The 16,044-nt window shown below is 44.2% G+C and overlaps 2 long non-coding RNA genes across 3 annotated transcripts; both read right to left on the reverse strand.

The window, feature by feature from the left end:
* Window positions 1–281: 281 nt before the first annotated feature.
* Window positions 282–1,536, reverse strand: LOC103880978. The gene is made up of 2 exons (XR_642319.4): window positions 743–1,536; window positions 282–640 (listed from the first exon to the last, which is right to left on the reverse strand). It is a non-coding gene; the product is annotated as an uncharacterized LOC103880978 (long non-coding RNA).
* A 5,812-nt stretch (window positions 1,537–7,348) lies between these two features.
* Window positions 7,349–15,277, reverse strand: LOC116275930. 2 transcript variants are annotated; one of them, XR_004185372.1, is made up of 2 exons: window positions 14,172–15,277; window positions 7,349–7,533 (listed from the first exon to the last, which is right to left on the reverse strand). It is a non-coding gene; the product is annotated as an uncharacterized LOC116275930 (long non-coding RNA). The 2 variants fall into 2 exon arrangements; XR_004185373.1 differs by lacking the exon at window positions 7,349–7,533 and adding an exon at window positions 11,601–12,601 and having other exon boundaries at window positions 14,172–14,279.
* Window positions 15,278–16,044: the final 767 nt, after the last annotated feature.

Consider the following 16,044-nt stretch of genomic DNA (forward strand, 5'->3'; position numbering starts at 1 on the left):
AGGGATGTACAGAAGTTCCCTAATTAAAATAATACAATTGTGAACACAGCCTCAGTATTCAACCATGTCTCCACCCTTCACACCCTTCACCACAAAGGAATTTTCATCTCTCCTGGAAGTTGGGTTCATTTTGAAATTAGTTATTTTTTTCATTTTAATATCTCAAGATTATCATATGTGACTATTTTAGCAGAAAGTGAGTTATGGGAACTTGAACTAAACAACTGAAAACAAATTCACAACTAATTAAACAAGATGCCAGAATGTGATTGGCTCCAGGCTTTGTAATTCAACAGTTTATTACCCTGACTTGAAATTTGCACGTCTTCTTGTTACCTTCATGGCACAGTTAACTCCCATTATGTAAGAAATGGTGACTGCATTTCCAAGGGTCATGCACAGTTATGAAAATAGACTGGGTAAGGTGAGGAGTTGATTGTTTAAATTCCTCTCTGAAAAAGTAGCATCAACTCAACAAATCACTGCTCTTCCCTCTGTGATTAGAGCTATGTCACAGGCCACATGGACCTAAATCCCTGATGGAGATAACATGACTACATAAATTGGGCTGATCATTTTTATGCTATAAAATTAATAGATGACACTGCACTCCAGCCTGGGAAACCAAAGAACCCTTCATCTGTAAAATATAAAAAAGAAAAAATTAATAGGTACTGACTTTGACATTTTGGATAATAATATTTTCACAATCCAAATTTAATTACACAAATATGTTACCTACATCTTCACTGAAAAGTTCCCAGTCATGACGAGTTCCATCAATACTCCACGTGTTCAAATCTGGACATCAAAAGAGTCTGGAGAATAAAACACAATGAGGGCAGTGAAACGTGTGTATATTCAGCACCTCTTCACTCAGGAGGACTCCATACACCCTGGAACAGTCTGCTTTTCTGAATGGCTCACGAGGACTCCAGCTCACTCAGCGCTCAGACAGAAACCTCCCTTCACGGTGGGAACTGGGCTGCAGGGGGCACTCGGTACCCACAGAGGTGAAAATGAGCTTTCAGATGGAACTTCCCTGCCACCTCCACATGGAGTTTATTGTTTCATTTCATTAGCACTCTTTACATAATGGTTCACTTGTTTTGGTCTGTTCATTACCGATATTTTTCAAAGGAATCTCACTTGAATCTTTACTCTTTTGCATTTTGTCTCCAGGACAAGGTTGGGAAGTGTTACCTCCAGCATCATAACATGATCTAGTGACCTGACACATTTGTGGCAAAGAATACCTACCAATTCAGAAGCTCTTTGGTTTTCTTTCCATGAAATAGAATTATTTCTTCTGTTCTGTGTATGAGCATATCCTAGCAATCCTGTACACACCCACATAGACATCTACAAGCCTATGAATTATTCTCTGTAAATAAAAATTTATCTCAATTTCCCTCAATGTTCATAATTCTCCTTAAAGTGAGGACGGTCTTTCTGGATCTGTTTAAACAAAATGTCCAGAGACCACCTGGTAGGTAAGGAGTTCACCTGGCTCTGGATGTTGGCTCTGTGTCTTTCCCTCTGAAATCCCACAGGTCTACCTACTTGTTCACTCCTGGTCACATGCTTCCAGTTTATCCTGATGCAACACACCCAACTTCTTGATGATTTTCTTGTTACCTACATCCATGGAAGGGATTATTTATTACATAATTCTAACAAACTAAAATGCCCAAGATGTAATAATCAAGAACCAAAATGTTCATGCACCGAATAGTGAAAGTCTTTCTCAGACACAGGTGTACCTGACACGACAAATGGTGAGACTCTGGGCCGGGAGGTCATTTTTCCAGCCATGTTTCAGAAGTGTGACTCTGTAAGAACCAGAGTCTTGTACCAGAGGGAGGGCCTGCTAGATGTCTCTCTGCTCCCAGCAATGCGGCCACCTACTGATGAGACTATGCCTCCTGTGCTGACCTATTTATGCTTTTGACTGAACACTGCATCCCAATCTACATCAACAATTACACAGAAGGTGTAAAGGCCTGCGGCCACTGCATCACAATAGATGGTTGGAGATGCCATCCCACTCACTCCTCCTGAGAGACTGCAGACAGAATCCCGAGATTTCCCCAAAAAGCCTGCCAAAGGAAGGTCTCTGTATTTGTTTGCTTTTGTTTTTGTTTTCTTTAAATGACACTGTCCGGAAAGATATATTCCCCTAACCCATGATGGATTATTCTGAATTACAATAAAACATTGCTAAGTTTTATATAAATTCAATGTGATGAATATATTTAGCGCCCTAATGCTTTTGAATGGAGATTTGACAATTTTAGATAACCTGGATGTTTGTTGGTTTCATATAAATTCTGCAGAATAGCATTGAACCTGTCTCAAAATTCATCCCTGGATCCATGATCTACACTCATCCCCAGACCAGCTCCTTGAGCACATCTCTCCCTACCTGGAAGAAGAGGACTCTGGCTTGGTGAGGGGATACCCAGAAAAGCAAACTGTTCTTAGGGCACAGCCAGCATCCTTCTTTCTCAGGGTGAGCCCCAGCACTGGGGCCTCCCTCACCCCTTTCGCCTCTCCATACAAAGGCACTGCCCACATGCAACTCTCACTTAGGCACCCACAGGAAACCACCACACAGTTCCACCAAACCAGCCCATGGAGACAGTTTCTGAGAGTCACGGACATCCTGTGAAAGAACATGAAGCACCTGTGGTTCTTCCTCTCCTGGTGGCAGCCCTGGAGAGTCTGGGATGCAGATATGACGATATGGGAGGCTGCTCCCATCCCAGGTCACCGTGATCTCTGTTCACAGGGTCCTGTCCCAGCAGCTGCAGGAGCCGGGCCCAGACCGAGGAAGTTTCGGAGACCCTGTCCCCTCCCCATGCTTACCTCGGGTGGCCCATCAGCAGTAGTTACCACTGAGCGGGATCCGCCAACCGCCAGGAAGGCTGGAGTGGGATTGGGTGAGACCTCCCATGGTGGTAGTGATAGGCCCAGCTACAACTCCTCCCCAAGAGTCGAGTCACCATTTCAAAAAGACACGTCCAAGAACCAGTGTCTCCTGAAGCTGAGCTCTAGACTGCCAAGTGACACGGCCGTGTATTACCAAAAAGGAGAGACACAGTGAGGGGAGGTGGGTGAGCCCAGGACACAAACCTCCCTGCAGGGAGGCGGAGGGGGCGGCGCAGGTGCCGCTCATAGGACCAGCAGGGGGGCGCGGGGCCTGGCTACAGAGCAGGAGGCCGGGCCTGAGCAGGTGCAGGGAGGGCGGGGCTTCCTCATCTGCTCAAAGTGCTCTCCTCCTCACCAGCACCCCACAGTCCCCAGGGCCTTTCTTGATATCAGGTTCTGCCTCACATCCTCCTGCCAGAAAAGAAAGGAGGAAGGCACCTTTTCCTCTTACAATTGAAGTTTCACCGATTACTAGGAACTTTTCTACAAGTTCCTGCATGGCCCATTATTCCTCAGTGATTAAAAAAATATATATTCTAATGCTTCTCACCATCTCTTGATTTGTGTCATTAATTGAATTGTTCCCTCTTTGAAATTCATATGTTGAAGCCTTAAATTCAAAGGATCTCTATTTGAATTTTAATGAAATGATTAAGGTTAAATGTGGTCATAAGTGTAAGACCCTAATGCAACAGACGTGCTGTCTTTATAAGAAGAGGAAGGTACATGAGAGACCTCTCACTTTTCACGTGCACGCAGAGAAGAGGCCACGTGGAGACATAGTGCCCTAAAAGGTGGCCAAGTGCAAGTCAGGAAGAAGCCGCACCAAGAACCAAACCTGCCAGCACCTTGATCTTCGACATTCAGACTTCAAAATTTTAAGGAAATCACTATTTGTTGCTTAAGCCACCCACTCCATGTTGTCTTCTTATGAAGACCCAGACCGACTAATACCACATAACTCTGTTAGCACTGTCCCCTGGATGGAGAATCAGCCCCCTGAGGCTGGGCACATCTCTCAGATTTCTACATAAAGTAGGCAAAAAATAGTAGCTGTGATATAAAAACTTGTCATGTCCCTGTTGACCAATTTCTGGGCAAAGTGTTTTAATGAAGCCCCTGGGGCTTTGTCACAAAAGTTGTCATTTATCTTTTCTTATGACCTAAATAATGGACAATGGGTACCAGCTGGATGGAGACTGACCACTGACCATCTTCTGCTGTCTCCTTAGTATGCCACAGAAAACCACACCAACATCACTCTATGTCTCCAACTTTCTAAATTTGCACTGAGTCTATTGCTAAATGAGGAGCTACATGGGGCCTGCGTTTTGTTACCTTCTTCCCAGTCTTCCTCAATTACCAAGGGCAGAAGAGGCTTTCAATGAAATTTGGCTGTCAATGCCCTCAACCCCACATCACTTTTTAAGGTCCAGAAACTTTATTTGGGGGATAGTGAGATACACTTTTAAATGGAAAGCCCTAAAGCACATACAACAGTTGAAGGAATGGCCACTGTGCACCTGAAGGCTGATGAGGAAGATGGTAGGGTCCCTTCCTCCAAGATGTTCCTGGGTGTGTGATGGTTGGATGCCTCACGCATATGGAAATAAGGACTGGACTGAAGTAGAAACAAGGGCCATTTCCCATAGGAAAACAGGAAAAAACAGATGGGCATCCGTGAAGACAGTTAATTAAATTTGTTGGGTTTAAGATGAATTTTTTTTCCAAAGTTTTAGTGTTCTTAACTAAATATGAATCTTTTCGATAAACTGAGAATTCAAAGGAGAACGGAGTTAGAAGTTGAGAGAGAAAGAAAGTCCTGAAAGAACAGAAAGAAAATTCACACAAAACTATCAAATGACAGAGGCCAGAATGGAGCTGATGCAACTATGTCGTTATTTTGCAGACCTAGTTGAGAGTCTTTGTTATTTAAGGCAGGCCCAGTGGTGAAGAACTCCTTTAGTTTTTGCTTCTCTGGGAAAGGTCTTATCTATCCTTTCTTTTACAAAAAGATTTACATGGTAAAGTTTCTTGGTTGGCAGAGTTTTGTTTGTTTTTCAGTTTTTTCCCCCCAGCAATTTGAATACAGTCGTATGCTACTTAACAATGTTATAGTCAATAATAGACCTTATGTATGCTTGTGGCCACATAATATTGTAATACCGTATTTTCACTAAAGGTGTTCCATATTTATATGTGTTTAGATAGAGAGATACTTACCACAGTGTTTCAGTTTCCTAGTGTTCAGAGCAGTAACACGCTGTACAGGCTGGTTGTCTGGAAACTTTGTGCTGTTTCAAATGGCCTATGTGTAGTAGGGTATTCTTTACAGGTTTGTGTAAGTTCACCCTATGATGCTTGCACAATGATGACATTGACTAGAAACACATTTTCAGAAATAATCTCTATCACTAGACCATACATTATCAAATATAATTCCTCTCCATTCTGACCTGAAAACCTACTGCTGAGAAATCTGCTAAATCTGCTCTTTTTCTTTCTGTTTTCAAAAACCTTTCCTTTTAACAACGTGGTTTCATACTATCTCTGATATTTCTCATTTGGTTTACCTTATTTAAAATATATAGAGCTTCTTGGATGTGGATGAATATTTGCTTCTCCAGATTTAGAAAATTTCTATGCTATTACTTCTTTGAAAACCTTTCTGCCTCTCTCTCTCCGTCTCTCACTGTCTTGCCCTCTTCCTTCACTACCCCTTTTATCTAATCTTTGCATAACTCTTCAATGCATAATTTAGTTTTCAGTGTGTTAAACACCCATAAGTCTTTAACTCCTTTTATTTCTTTCTTTTTATTTTCTTTCTTTTTTTCTATTTTATTTCTTTTGTCTCTCCTGAGACAGAGCTCCTAAACAAGGTTCTGCAGGTGGAGACGAAGATGAACATTTTTATTCCTCAGCCTGGGAGCTGAGCGCTCAGGGGAAGCTTGGGCAGAAGCTTAGAGCCTTTCCAAACCCTGTAATATTTCAAAATAATTTTCACTCCTTTCATGAGGGCCTGGATTCACTGAACCCCTCATGCTGTCAAGGAGAAATGGAACTGTTTTTTTCTTCACTTTTTCGAGAACATCAATGGGTTATAAAATAATGTGTTGACTTTTCTTGCAACACTTTACAGATACCATCAATTTTCCTCTTGCTTGTAAGGGTTAACCAGAAGAATGCTGTTGTCATTTTTCTATTCTTTTGGAAGGAGTGCCCCCTCTGCTCACCTCCACTTGCCTTTATGTATTTCTAATTGCTTTTGGTTTTCAGTAGTTTTAATAAGATTTACCTAAACGTGTGTGTGTGTGTGTCAGTGGGAGGGGGTGTTATTCTGCTGTGCTGTGTTCTCTGAGATGCTTGGATTCACGGTTGACTCGTCTCCATTTTTGGAAACAGAATTAGAAAAAAGGTCCATGTGGGCCCAAAAACAATCCTCCCTGAAGTGGGCACAGGACCACCTGGGGGTGCTCAGGATCCACTGAGCACAAGAGCCAGACTCAGGGCAGGTGCAGATGGGGGTTAAAGCCTGGTTTCCTGTCAGCCCTGTGGCTTCCTCTCCATAAAACAGTTTCCTCTGGGGCACTTCTCTGGATTCCTCATCCTGTTCTTCCTGTGAAGTCTCTGAAGAGGAAACATTTGTCAGAAAAAGAGAAAAACTTTCTCACATGCCCCAAAGGCAGAGTCACCTACAGTCACTGACTCCTGTTTCTCAATGTCAATAAGTTTTCAATGCTTCTGATGGTAATCAGCTAAATCTAGAAAAGGTGCAGTGTTTAACTCAACATGGCAGCCCAACTCAATATAACTCCAGTGGCCAGCGAGCAGCAGGCAGGATACAGTGCATGCCGGGCATTCGGGCAGAGGGAGTTCGCATCCAGTGCAAGAGAAGAAAGGCCCGTGGTGGTCACTGTCAGGGCTCCAAGCTCACAGCTCCCATTATAGGTGTCCCCGGGCAAAGGAAGAGAGACCCCACCAATGTTTATTGAGGATGTTGAGTCCGACGGCTCCACACTCACATCCCAAATGAATATGAAAAGATTTACCAACTCTATTATTGAGGTGTCTGCTGAGAGCAGCACAGGCCTCTCAAAAAATTCCAAACTGGCTCAATAGGGCAGGAAAGGAGTCTGGCTCAGGGCTAATGATTTGATGGTGGTGTCAGGGTGGGAGTTTCTACTCAGGAGAAGGAGCTTGTGTTATTTAAACCTCACACTGGCATCAGATGAGGGAACTTCCATGATTTCTTACTAGATTTCCCATGTGTGGGGGGAAAGGAGAAGGAAAAATAAACCTTAATTCATCAGCAGTGAGGCACCAAAAACAGGACCTGACACTTTATTCTCCTTAGCAGCTAAAGAAAATGAGTGAAAAAAGAGATGAGGGTCCATTATATGTGAAAAGCAAACAGGTCTAAAGAAAATAAAAAGTTTTATTACTATAAGCACATAATAAAAAAAAAAGAGAAGAAAAAATTAGACATGCAGGGGTGCTGAATCAATGTCCTGGGGCGGGTGGGGGGAGCTTTTCATTATCCACAGTCAACAGTTTGTTCTGAAGTTCTCAGGTCAGCTTCCTGCTTCAAGATATCACAGGCCCCTATAGGATATACGAAAATGCTCAGTTTGTCATCCTTTACTAAAGTAGCCTTATAATTAGACGAAGTTCTGAATGTAATCTTCAGTTGTTTTAAATTTAAAAAAACCACACAATCAACAAATTAGGAAAGTGAGAGTTTATTTTTTGTCAAGTGTTACAGCCATCCCATATGCTGGAAAGCACAGCTCTTTTTAAAGATGAGAGAAAGGCACTCCCAAAGTAAAGGGGTTTGGCAGAAGCTTTCTGCTGAATGGTTTGGCTAAACTGACGAATCAACGGGATACAGAAGGGGCTCAGGATGTTCATGGAAGTGGTCCTAGCACATGCATACTGAACAAACATGCATGTAACATGTGACCCCTGTTCACTTACCAGTGAAGACTTAGCATTTAAATTCATTACAGTCAGGCCATATGTGTCAAAAGCAGAAGCAGAGACACAAAGGCACTCAGTGTGCAGCCTGTGTAAATTGCCAGAGCCATGCCTTGGTCAGTGATCTCTGATCAGGAGATAGTTCCTGATATCAGTCTACTGTTCCATCAAAGCTGGGGTTATGGGTTGAGGAACAGGAGGTAAGTTCATCAGGGGATAGTCTGCAATTGTCTTCATAGTGTTTGTCTCAGTGCCAGTGCTTACTGAGCCACTAGAGAAAAAGAATACCCTATTGGAAGTTAAAACATAGTTTATCTTTTAAGAGCAGGAGTGAATGGCAAAACCCTTGCCTGACATGCCCTTAGGTCTTGTTTATAATTTGACATCTTATTGTCACAGAGAGTCTGTTCTGTCAGTTTTCTGATCTCTGTTTTAACATAGTGCTGGTCATTGTTGTGTCTAAACTGCAAAAAGGAGTGGGTATAATGAGGCGTGTCTGATCTCTTGTTTTGTCATGGTTGGAAACCCGGTTTTTAGGTTTTTGGGGCCCCCTAGGCCAACAGATGGACTATATAGTCAGTTTGGGGTCTTAGGATTGTATTTTTCATTTACAGTTTATAAATATGAACCCAAATCATGACATTCTGCAATTTCCCTGCTGTGTTGTGGTTAAAAGTATCTGCTCAGATTCCTTCGAACGTGGTTAAAGAGCAATATTATACCCTGATGTTTCTTCCAATAGATACAATTTCCTGGTTTGTCGTTAGAGGATGTTGAAAAGATGTAGGAAAATGGTAGCTTTAATCTGTTGATGAATGCAGTCAGTAAAATTCAGTCATCACTTTCAATATTTTGTCATGCATGCAATAGGACAGAGGTGAGCACTGGGGGCAAATCTGTAAATTTATAGGCCTCCCAGCTACCAAATCATAGGCTAGTAACTGATGTCTCCCTGAGGGAGTTGACTATAATGCTGTAGAGCTATGGATAGAAACTTTGGCCAAGGAAGTTCAAGATTTCCTTAAGGTTTTGACAATTTTAGTTTCAGGATGATCTGAAGGTGGGGATCTCTGCAGGTTCTGAGGTGCACAGAATAGATCCCACCTCAGATTCAAACTCGTGTAATTTTCTGCTCTTCTTGTGGGGAGGAGAAGAACAGTGTAGAAGGAGGGCCAGCTGTATGCTACTCAGGATCTCTGTACATTGAGAAAAACGATGGAAGTGGGGAACACACGTCCTCAACATTTGTCACGTTCCACATGGAAAAGGCAACTCCGTTCCAGGACATTGTGCAGAATCAAGAAGTAAAGCAATTGGCGCAAATGTCGGAATCACTATTGTTTACAGAGCGCATGATTGTGTCTATGTTATCCACAGAAATGAAGTAAAAGTGCGTGTTCTGTATAGAACCCACAGTGTGTGGGCCCTGAATTAGCACCTTCCTCCCTCCACCTGCAGGGAGCACAGCCAGATGCCTAGGGCTGCCCTCTGACGTCCCTACCACGGCTGGTGCTGGAGCCACGTCCTGTGCTCCACTCTCAGGAGAAGAACGAGCTCTGCACTGATCTGAGCAGAGTCACAACTGGGACTCACGGGGGTACCCTTTGGGAAACTTTGACACGTCTCTGTCTCAGTGACCTTGCTGGACTTTCCCAGAACAGTACAGAAGTTTAAGAAAGTTCCACCCAGTCCTCCTCCCTCTCTCCTTCACTCAGGGACCGACTTCCATCATATGCATTCAGCTTCCCCAGCTGCCTTCCACCCTCTCTGCATTTCATCCCAAAAGTGAGGACAGGTTCCTTAGGAAACCATGGGAGCTCAGGACACCAGGGGGCACTCAGGAAACCATGGGGAGCTCAGGACACCAGGGGGCACTCTGCACACGAGTGGGTACTCAGGACATGAGAAGGTGCCCAGGACAACGAGGAGCACTAAGAACCACCAGGGGGCGCTCAGAACCACCAGGAGGCACCCATAGCACAACGGGTTACTCAGAATTTAAGGCGGTGCTCAGGAAACCTGAGGGTGCTCAGGACAGCAGAGGGTGCTCAGAACACCGGGGGCACTCAGAACACCATGGGTGCTCAGAATAGAAGGGGGTGCTCAGATCACCAGGGTGCACCCTGGACACCAGGAGGGGCTAAAAACCACCAGAGGGTGCTCAAGACACCAGTGAGCGCTCAGAACCACCAGAGGTCACTCAGAAATCCTGAGGACACTCAGGACAGTCGGGGCACTCAGGACACCAGTGGGCACTCAGAATCATTAGGACACCCTCAGGACAGCAGAGGGTGCTCAGAATACTGGGGGCACTCAGAACACCACGGGTGCTCAGAATAGAAGGGGGTGCTCAGATCACCAGGGGGCTCTCCAGACACCAGGGGGTGCTAAGGACACCAGGGTGTGCTCAAAACACAAGGGGATGCTCAGAATGCAAAGGGAGCTCAGATCACCAGGGGGCACTCAAGAAACCAGAGGGCACTGAAGACACCATGGGGTGCTCAGAACCACCAGGGGGCGCTCAGCACGCCAGGTGTCTCAGAACCAGCAGGGCGTGCTCGGGACAGTAGGGGGCGCTCAGGTCACCAGGGTGTGCTGAAGACACCAGGGGTGCACTCAGAATACAAGGGGTGCTCAGATGGCCAAGGGGTTCTCTGGAAACCAGGGAGCACTCAGGACACCAAGGAGTGCTCAGAACCACCAGGGGGAGCTCAGAACTACCAGGGGGCATTCAGGAAAACAGGGGGTGCTCAGCACACCAGGGGGCGCTCAGAACCACCAGGGGGCGCTCAGAACCACCGGGGGCGCACTGAGAACTGCCAGGGACACTCAGAACCATCAGGGGGCTCAGGGAAGCCAGGGGGCACTCAGGACGGCAGGGGGCGCTCAGAACTACCAGGGGGGGCATTCCAGGAAAACAGGGTGCTCAGCACGCAGGGGGTACTCAAGACACAGGGGGCACTGAGAACTGCCAGGGACACTCAGAACCAGCAGGGGATGCTCAGGACACCAGGGGACACTTAAGATACCGGGAGGCTCAGAACCCGCAGGGGAAGCTCAGGAAGCCAGGGGGCGCTCAGGACAGCAGGGGGTGCTCAGAACCACCAGGGGGCACTCAGGACAGCAGGGGGCGCTCAGACACCAGGGCTCCCTTAGGAGGCAGCTCCACACTAGGTCCCTGGGCAGGGAGGGTTTCCTTTTTTGAACTTGCAATTTTTTTTTTTTAGGCGGTGTCTTGCTCTGTCGCCCAGGCTGGAGTGCAGTGGCCAGGATCTCAGCTCACTGCAAGCTCCAGCCTCCCGGGCTCCCGCCATTCTCCTGCCTCAGCCTCCCGAGTAGCTGGGACTACAGGCATCCGCCACCTCACCCGGCCCTTAGTTTTTGTATTTTTAGCTTAGTAGAGGCGGGGTTTCACCCGTGTTAGCCAGGATGGTCTCGATCTCGGCCTCGTGATCACGCCGTCTCGGCCTCCCAAAGTGCTGGGATTACAGGCTTAAGCCACCACGCCCGGCCTGAACTTGCTATTTTTTGACCTCGTAAAGCAAAGGTTTACCCCAGGACCTCTAGCATTTCCTCCTTATGTAGCACATGTTTGTCATGTTTTGTTTTTTTTCCACCTACGGAAATCTTCAACTTAGAACATAGATTCATTTCAATTTATAGTCTTACGTATTTTCACAATAATGCTAGTGATGACTTATCAGTATAATTTTAATAAGAATTGTGTATCCTCAATCCAAACTGTCTGTTCATGCAAAGATTTATGTTTTCTGCGTTGTGTCAGTCACACAACTGTAAATGCTTTTCTATCAATAACTCAGCATATGCATGGTATTGACTTTCTTTTACTTTCCTCAGCTGCTTATGTAGATGAAACACCACTTTATGGACTGGTTTTAACTATTTTGGTTGGCTCCTGGTGACTGCTCCTCAGACTATTTCTTCAACTTCCCTTCTTCTGTCAAAGCCTTTTATTTTCCTCAGTATATATGCAGGGAAGTACGAAGGGCCTTTACTTTATCTCTTCTATGTCTGGAAACTCAGTTTACTTCTGATGATCACTGCAACCAATCATGTTTACCAAGGTAATAGTTCTTTTTAGTATATATTTATTTAACTTCAGTGTCTCTTCCTTCCTCACTGTTTCCAGGGTACTGCAGACATCACCCCACCCTATCCCCCTTTGTTTTAATCTGTTTCTGTTGACCCCAACAGTGCCCATAGAGGAGTATTGGTGGATTTGCCTCCTGGAAATAGTGGAAGAGGATTCAGGAATTCAGCAGTGGCTCCTGTTCTTCTCCCCCAATAAACACAACACAGCAGCAATGGGGAAATTGGGAATTTTCCTCAATTCTGTAGAAAAAGCCTACAAGCACTAGAAGCTTCACACTCTAACACCATTAGCACATCAATCTTCAAGCCACTTACGAAATATATCCAGGTTAGTCTTTTCCTACCAGAAATGCCGTCCAGTGGGAACAGACCTAGGTGCAATAATATGTGGGTCCTGGTTCTCCCTTCAGACGCCTGTCACCTTAGACTGGACAGCAGTTTTCACTTGCCCTGTGACATGAACTCTGATGTGTAGATGTTTTATTTCCTTTATTAGTAGTTGTTCAAATGCTTATCGTCAATGAGATAGAATATGGTTGTATTTTTCTCACTTTTTTACTTTTCCTTACTGAGTAGTTCCTTCCTACATAAAGATAGCAACTGAGAGGACAAATAAAATATCTATTATAGGTGAATAATTAAACAGTTTTAGATATATTGATGTAGTGGAATACGACTCGGCCTTACAGTCAAGGCATGTCTGAGTCACAGAATAACTTGACTATATTCTCAGTAAGTGTGCTAATAAAAGATGTTAAAGAATTATAATACATATCATACAATTCCATTTGTATAGACTACAGGTAATGCAACTATTCTGAAATAACAGGGAGAAAATTTGAATTTGTTTGAGAATGGGATGGCAAGAGTAATAGAATGATGAGATAAAATTACAGAAAACTGAGATAAATTTTAAGGGGTTAATTGAATTGGTCACACTTTGCTTAATGTCCTGATTAAAACATTGAATACCTAGTTCAACATTTCCAAATTGTATAGTACAAATTTGGATTTAATATTATTAGGTCAGGCGCGGTGGCTCAAGCCTGTAATCCCAGCACTGGGAGCCGACATGGGGCCCGGATCAAGGTCAGGAGATGAGACCATCCTGGCTAACTGCGGTGAAACCCCGTCTCTACTAAGAAATACAAAAACTAGCCGGGCGAGGTGGCGAGCCTGTAGTCCCAGCTACTTTCGGGAGGCTGAGGCAGAGAATGGCGGGAACCCGGGGCCCGGAGCTTGCAGTGAGCTGAGATCCGGCCACTGCACTCCAGCCTGGGCTACAGGCGAGACTCCGTCTCAAAAAAAAAAAAAAATATATATATATATATATTATTAATTATACTAAAATAAATCAGTAATAAAAAACAAGTGAATATATTGGCTGAGAATGAGCAATGAAAATGAATAACGACACTTGAAACACTCCAGCCTGGGCTACAGGGCTGAGACTCCGTCTCAAAAAAAAAAAAAAAAATATATATATTATTAATTATACTAAAATAAATCAGTAATAAAAACAAGTGAATATATTGGCTGAGAATGAGCAATGAAAATGAATAACGACACTTGAAACATTGCCAACTCCTCAAAATTCGCATGTATGAACTCTGATTATTTCTATATATTTTAGGTGAACACCAAATACAGCAAAATCACACACAGTTGTCATAAGAGTTGTGTGCTTTTGCAAACCTCAGAAGGTATGTCTCACCCTGCCCTGGAGTTGTCTCAGGGTACCACACTCCTCAGTGGTGACAATCATAGGAGCAGATAATGGGGATAACTCTGTCCTGATGTGAGGTCTTGGATGCATTGCACAACTGCTTTGTTCTGTAAGTATTTTTTTTTTCTGTAAAATGTACCATTAAAAACTATATTAAATGTATATCGGGCAGATAAGTAAAATTAAATAAGATAGTGACTTCTAAGTGTTATTTCATGCATAATTACATAATATAACATTATGTTTTCCTGAAGGATAGTATTCCTGCTCATCTCATCTAGGGTCTTCTCTGGGACCTGTCCTCTCCTCAGGCATCCCATCCCAGAGCTTGCTATATGGTGACCCTGTGGCTCTGGGAGAGAACAGACAGTCCCAGTATTCATATGTGTTTCTATTTGGTGTTGAGGACTGAACACAAATGACTCACCTTAGAATTTGGGCTGAGCTGGGGTTTTCTTGTTGCTATTTTAAAAGATGATTCCTGGAGACCTGAAGATATTTATTGTGGATGTATACGAGTGAGAGAAACAGTAGATATGTGTGTCAGCTTCTGATCGCTGTGTCTCTGTGTTTCCAGGTGTCCGGCGTGAGGTGCCCCAGCTGGTGGAGATTTCTGGAGGCTTGGTAAAGCCTTGGGTGTCCCTGAGACTCTCCTGTGGTGCCTCTGGGTTCAGTTTCAGTAGCTACTACATGGACTCGGTCCACCAGGCTTCAGGGAAGGGGCTAGAGTGGGTCTCATGAATTAGTAGTGATGGAACTAGCACATACTATGCAGATGCCATGAAGGGTTGATTCACCATCTCCAGAGACAATTCCAAGAAGTCCCTTTATCTGCAAATAAACTGTGAGATCTGAGGACGTTGCTGTGTATTAATGTCTTAGAGACAAAGTGAGGGGAGATCAGTGTGAGCCCAGACACACACGTCCTGCAAGAACACATGTAGGAAATCAGCTGCAGAGGGCGCTCAGAACCCATTGATCAAAGTCAACCACAGAGACAGGTGCAGATGGAGCCTAAGGATGTGTTTCCTTCAGTGTTTGGAATTTCTTCTTCATCTGACAATTTCCCCAGAGAATCCCCCTAATTTCACAGTTCTGTGACTACCAATGCCACCTACAATTTTTTAATCATTGTAATTGATATGGTTTGTTCTGTGTCTCCAACCAAACCTCATCTTGACTTGTACTCCCATGATTTCCATGTGTGGTGGGAGGGACTTGGTGGGAGAAAACTGAATCACAGGGGCAAGTCCATTCCATGCTGTTCTTGTGATAGTGAATAAGTCTCATGAGATCCGATTTTTTAATGAAAAGAGTAGTTTCTCTGCAAAAGATCTCTTGTCTGCCACCATGTGAGACATGGATGTAACTTTCCACCATGATAGTGAGGCCTCCCCAGCCAAGTGGAAATGTAAGTCAATTGTATCTCTTCCTTGTGCATATTTCCCAGTCTCAGGTATGTCTTTATCCACAGCATGAATATGGGCTGATACAGTAAATTGGTACCAGGAGTGGGGTCCTGCTGAAAAGATACTCAAAAATGTGGACACGACCCTGGAACTGGGTAACAGGCAGAGGTTGGAACACTTTGGAAGGCTCAGAAAATACAAGAAAATGTGGGGCAGTTTGGAAATTCCTAGGAGACTTGTTGAATAACATTTTTCAAAATACTGATAATGATACGTACAATGAAATCCAGGATGAGGTGGTCTCAGATGGAGATGAGGAACTTGTTGGTAACTGGAGCAAATGTTACTCTTGTTATGTTTTAGCAAAGAGACTGTTGGCATTTTGCCCTTGCCCTAAAGATTTGTGGAACTTTGAACTTGAGAAAGATGTTTTAGGTTATCTAGTGGAAGAATTTCTAAGCAGGAAAATATTCAATAATTGACTTGTGTGCAGTTAAATACATTCAGTTTCATAAGGAAAGCAGACCATAAATAGTAGAAAAATTTGCAACCTGACAATCACGATAGAAAGAAAATACCATTTACTAAGGAGAAATTCAAGCTGGTGCAAAAATTTGCCTAAGTAACGAGGAACTGAATGTTAATCCTCAAAGACAATGAGAAAAATGTCTCTGTGGCATGTCAGAGGACCTTGGCACAGCCCCTCAGCTCAGAGACCTAGGAGGAAAAAGTGGTGGTGTTGTTGGGCAGGCCCAGTGTCCCCATGCTGTGTGCAGTCAGTCCCCACGCTGTGTGCGGCCTAGGGACTTGGTGACCTGTGTCCCAATTGCTCCACCTGTGGCCGAAAAGGGACAATGTGGAGCTTGGGCCATGGCTTCAGAAGGTACAAAC

Source organism: Papio anubis, chromosome 7, assembly GCF_008728515.1.
Source record: "Papio anubis isolate 15944 chromosome 7, Panubis1.0, whole genome shotgun sequence".
Classification (NCBI taxonomy): Eukaryota; Metazoa; Chordata; class Mammalia; order Primates; family Cercopithecidae; genus Papio; species Papio anubis.